We start from the raw sequence: 6,246 nt of genomic DNA, 5'->3' as shown, positions 1-6,246 counted from the left end.
TCTCTCTCTCTCTCTCTCTCCCTATCTCCCTATCTCTCTCTCCCTCTCCCTCTCTCTCTCTTTCTAATGACATCATAAAACAGACTCCCAGAGACCAATAAGGAAATCTCCAGATTATAATGGGTTAAACAGTTAAGACCGTATAATTACATCATTCTCTTCATATAGTCCGGCTAAAAATAGGACTCAAATTGCCGGATCTGGATCCTGGTTATCTCCTGGTCTTCATGGGGTCCACATAGAGAGGGACAGCTGTTAAAATAACAATGATAAAACCTCATTATTAGGGTCTCACATCGTGCCCTTTGAACCCTACGTACTTATCTGCATGGTGCGTAACATCTGACGGCCTGACTTCATGGACAGCAGCTGATTCCTCCTCCTTCTTCTTCTGGGAAATGGTGATTATCACCCAGACAGAGCCTCAAATAGTTAGTGTAAATATGGGGTATACTGACATAAATTCCAAAAATAACTGAAGATAATAAGTCAGGCTGACGTAGTGTTGAATGCGTTAAAAAAAAGTGACAAACGCTGAAAAAAAGTGATGAAAAAAGGGACGAAAACATGAGAAAAGTTAAAAACATCGCATTTCCAAGCCTGGACTTTGTTTCTTTTACTTAAGAAGTTAAATCAGTACTTCTACTTTTGAGTATTTCCCACACAGGTTATCTGTACTTCTGCTTGAGTCCTGGACCTGAGCCCTGTAGCCCTCCCTGACCCTGTCCTGGGGGGGTGGATGTTCACTATGAGTGCAGTGTGTCCCTCTGCAGACCTGGTGCATGTGTCTGCAGGGCAGGACCTCTGAGAGCCCGGGCCAGCGCCAGGCAGAGCCTCCGGGCGGCGTGTCGTGCGTTCAGCCGACTAACCGGGTTTCACGCCGCGAGAGGAACGCGTGGAGCAGCGGTGATTACTGCCGAGCCAATGGGCCGGCTCGCTGCTCGTCTCATCTGAACGTAATGATGTGAGACGACACGCTGTGGGCAGAGCGACAACCGTGTTAACGCTCTCCTGTCAAGGCTCATGTCTGGGTTGTTCAGCCTGGAGCCAACATTTCCCCTACATTTGGTGTGACTTATGTGAACAAATATCTCAGAAATTGGTCCAGTGTTGAGAGAAAATGCTGGAACTGGCAGCCGTGAACTTGACAGACTCCGATTATTGTTCTAACAACATTATGAAAAGGATCCTTACAGAGATAAACCTTTAAGTTACAGAGTAAACCAGAAACGGTCCTGAAATCACTATCACCAAACCCACCATACTCCATGTAATAATAACTACTTTTAGTGTGTATAGAGCAGCATATCTCCACCAGACTCCATGTAAATAATCACTACTTTTAGCGTGTATAGAGCAGCATATCTCCACCAGACTCCATGTAAATAATCACTACTTTTAGCGTGTATAGAGCAGCATATCTCCACATGTAAATGGGTGAATTAAGAGTTTTTTCCAACCAGACCAGAGTGGTGATTGTTGGAACAGTGGAAAGATGAACCAAGACGGCTTTGGGTAGTTTTAATTAGTTTCTGTCCACTTTGAATGAGGTGGATTCTATGATGATAAAAGTAGTGATTATTTACATGGAGTCTGGTGGGTTTGGTGATGGTGATTTCTTTTTTATGTTAAACTAAAAGGATCTTCCTCATTAACTAAAAGGTCTATCTCTGCAGGGATCCATCCCATAATGTTGTCACACACTTAGAATTATAAATTTGAGTCTGGTGTCATTTGCTTGGACACATAAACATGGAAAAATAAGATAAGATAATATTTAACTTTATTGTCACTGCAAAAGTACAACGAAATACAGTTCTTACATCTAACCAGTAGTGCAATCATTAAAGTGCCTTTCCTTTATAGCAGTGCTTAAACAAGACATAAAACAGAATGCTGTGTGATCATGTTAGTCCACTGTTGAATTATTAGAGTATTAGTAAATAAAATATCATGCTCACAGAGAATAGACCCACAGTGCACACGTCAGGTATACGTAAAATACACTGTTTTATTATAATAAAGCAATGGAACAGGGTCCAGTAAACAGACAGGAAACATGACAATGGGAGAAACCCGTGAAGGATGAACACGAGGAAGCAGACCATCTCGCAAGGGAAAGACAGAACTTAAAGGGTGTTTCACTGAATATGTATTCAGTCATTCATGTTGGACAAATGTGAATATTTGATCTATTCTATCCAGGGAAGAGCCAGAAAAAGTATCATGTGGATGAAAGACAACAACCCCCAGAGTAGTCCACTGTCTCTGGGCAAAGTCAAAGTCAAAGTCAAAGTCAAAGTCAAAGTCAAAGTCAAAGTCTGCTTTATTGTCAATTTCTTCACATGTCAAAACATACAAAGTAATCGAAATTGCGTTTCCCTCTATCCCACGGTGACAAGACATTTATAACAAATTCTGTCCACAGACAAACATAACATTCAAGTAAACAACATAAAAAAAAAGTAAAAATAAGAAGATATAAACGATGAGGAAAATAAGAGCAGCGATATTTGTGTTAAAAATGTGTAATTCTGCATACTGTCGACAGTCTATGTAATGTGTAAAAACACAGGCGGTAGCATAGTGGTGCTGGTTATGTAAGAGCAGCAAAGACGCCTTGATGACGCTTAAATGATCATTTCATCCAGACATAAATCTGGTCTGAGGGGGACTTGAGGCCCCCCCCCCCCCCCTTACGTCCCCCTGAGACTAGATTTCTCTGGATGTGTGTGTCTGGAAAAGAAATGTACGTTCATTCAAAAACACTTGTTTCTATGGATACTTAGTTTAATGCTAATCTGTGAAGTATCCCTTTAAATACAGAATTTCCCTTTTGGGGATCAATAAAGTATTTCTGATTCTGAAAGACATAAGTCACGGGGAGACAATGAGACACAGGTAATCACACAGGCGGGACGCTTGACAACAGGAAGTAACACAAGGGAGAACAGAGAAGCTGCACAATAAAACAGGAAATGGGAAAACAGGAAACAAACTGAAAACAGAAAGTTGACACGCGGACGAGACGAGACAGTAATCGCTGGACGAGAACATGGAGATGGGAATATAACAGAGTCCTTTATGTCACGTTGGGAACGTAAAATCTAATGCATCAGGAATCTAAGATTAGATTAGATAATAGTTTATTAATCCCACAATGATGGACACAACAGACAAAACAACAGACAGTGTGCAGAAAGTACTGAATGAATGTAAACTGGCTTTGTGTTTATTTTATTCTATTTTCACAATGAAAACATTAAGACAGTTTAACAAGACGTGATGGACGATTGCCAAAAAACCCTCTAGGGGCTTAATAAGTGGCAATCTCCATAGAAACAATTACATTTAACAAGTTAAAAACAATGTATGTGTTATTATATATAAAAAAGAACAAAACAAGGTTTCTTTGGAAGCTCAGCGAGTGAAGGATGAAGACTGGTCCACAGCTTTAAATAAAAGGTATAAAAGGTCTCAAAGGTACCAAAACTAATGCAATGTACAGAAGTCAGTGCCGTGGAATTAAATTAAATTAAATAATAAAGCAAAAGGACGTAACAATAAAGGGAAACATCAGAGGGAGACACACACTGGTTATACATTAATGAAAACGTCCGGTTGTCTCTGTTTTCCATGGGACCGTTAGCATTAAGTGTGTTGTTAATGTGAGTGGTGCTTTGCACACGACACTACGGTACTTTGTTGCGTGAAGTTATTCCTGAGAGGCTGCCCCATATGTATACATATAGATACATATATATAGATACATATATATATATATTTATATATTATGCTAGGACATGTGTCTCAGTGTCTAATGAAGGAGATCTCAGAGCTCACCTGGACACCGAGGAACCGGATCTCATTACACTGAGGAGGTTTTAGAGACATTTAGATGAAGCTGACACAGAATAAGTCAAATAAATTATTTCATATTTATTAATTCGATACGAACAATTATTTAGTTTCAGGTTGTTACAGATTTTATTGTATTACATAAGTTATAATAAAGCATGTTTATTAAGGCGGTCCGAATCTGTGTCTCGAAGCCGAGTGTCCTCTTTTTTATACAACATGGTCCCCCTAGTGAACCTGGACCCTGTGGTCTGAGGATTTTCTGACTGATGGGAGCAACAATCTTTGAAATGAGTCCAGGATCATGAGAAACAAGCTGCAACGTTAGCATGGGGACGAAAGCATATCATCCGTCATCAGAGGGGCGTTGGCAGCCAAAGAGTAAGAGGACTTAACATTGATATAGGACAACGGGTCCATTAGACCCGAGGACCGCATGACGTAGACTAGATCATAGTAGCCTAGAAAGACAGTTTCTTCTTCACAAATCTCAAGTACACCTGTGCTGATTTAACCCTTGTGTTGTCCTCCCGTCGACCATGAAACTCTATTTTCGTTTTTTCCGTCATTTCTGTCTCTTTTTTCAATGTTGTGGGTGCTTTTTTTTCCAAGTTTTCTTTTTTACAAAGTTATTTGATATTTTAAATGTTGACATTTTCAGACATTTGTTGTGATAAAAAAACTGAAAACGGGTCCGATTTGACCCGAGGACAACCTGAGGGTTAAACCTGAGTGTAAAAGAGTAAATCTCCGTCCATCATCCACCTTTCACCAACATGACTCCCTCTGACTTCAGCATGCAGCCCCCCCCCCCCCCCCCCCCCCCCCCCCCCCCCCCCCCCCCCCCGGATGGAGGAACTGGGTTCATGGGTGGAGTATCCCATCATCACTGGAGACTGTGAGCCCAGAGGACTGGGACATATTCACAAATCCATGTTGTCCCTGAGTGATTACATAAGCCTGTAGGAGACGTCGGGGGGGATTACTGGAGGAAGGTTCCAGAGTTTTTTTTTTGTATTTTCCCATCAAAACCCGGCTGATGGGTTTTCCACGCGGGAGGCTTTGCCAACAGGAAATGACAGGCTGAAATAATCTTCCATTCATAAAATGTCCCAGTGTGTCTGTGTCTGTGTGTGCTGAGCAAACATGTCCTCATAAACAGCTGTCTGCAGAGACTCGCAGTGAGGACGTCTGCAGGAGACCTGAAATTATTCTAGAAAATATCTCCTGTAACGTCTTCTGAGCTACAATCTTAATCCTCATGTTGTCCTCATGTTGTCCTCATGTTGTCTTCATGTTGTCCTCATGTTGTCTTCATGTTGTCCTCATGTTGTCTTCATGTTGTCCTCATGTTGTCCTCATGTTGTATTCATGTTGTCTTCATGTTGTCTTCATGCTGTCCTCATGCTGTCTTCATGCTGTCCTCATGCTGTCCTCATGTTGTCCTCATGCTGTCCTCATGTTGTCTTCATGCTGTCCTCATGTTGTCCTCATGCTGTCCTCATGTTGTCCTCATGTTGACCTCATGTTGTCCTCATGTTGACCTCATGTTGTCTTCATGCTGTCCACGTGTTGTCTTCGTGTTGTCCTCATGTTGTCTTCATGTTGTCCTAATGTTGTCCTCATGTTGACTTCATGTTGTCCTCATGTTGTCCTCATGTTGTCTTCATGTTGTCCTCATGTTGTCCTCATGTTTTCCTCATTTTGACCTCATGTTGTCTTCGTCATGTCTTCATGTTGTCCTCATGTTGTCCTCATGTTGTCCTCATGTTGTCTTCGTCATGTCTTCATGTTGTCCTCATGTTGTTTTACAGTTATTTTTGGAATTTATGGTCAATAAACCTCATTTATAGGAAATTATCCCTAATGTTTGAGTTAGAAAAGCAGAAATTAGGAATTATTGAGACTAAAATTAAAGGAATGGATGTTGATGATAATCACAGACTGGAATATGTCAACTTTTACTCAATACTATTTCAAAAACACTTCCATTTGTTTTACAATGCTATAAAATTGAATAAGACGCCCCAAAATTAATGAAAGTAGAGATTTGTACTTGGCAAAGTGTGACACCTGTGGGTGCCTTCACAACTGAACCAGATCCAGCTCCAACAAATAACAGTGTGTCAAAAACTACTACAAAACTACGTAATACACGGATCATACATATACATACGACATCATACTATAAGACACTCGGACAACTAACAGAGGATTTATGCTTTGTTATTTTATTCAAACAGTACATTTCTGAGATGATGGCAGCTCGGTGATGAGGTGGTTTGTGACATCATAGCTTTACAGGGGAGAGAGTCAGGGGAGAGAGTCAGGGGAGAGAGTCAGGGGAGAGAGTCAGCGCTTTGCTGGGGAGAGAGTCAGGGGAGAGAG

This window comes from Etheostoma cragini, chromosome 8 (genome assembly GCF_013103735.1).
Source record: "Etheostoma cragini isolate CJK2018 chromosome 8, CSU_Ecrag_1.0, whole genome shotgun sequence".
Taxonomy (NCBI): domain Eukaryota; kingdom Metazoa; phylum Chordata; class Actinopteri; order Perciformes; family Percidae; genus Etheostoma; species Etheostoma cragini.
The sequence above is the reverse complement of the archived record's forward strand: the minus strand, read 5'-3'. Positions refer to the sequence as shown.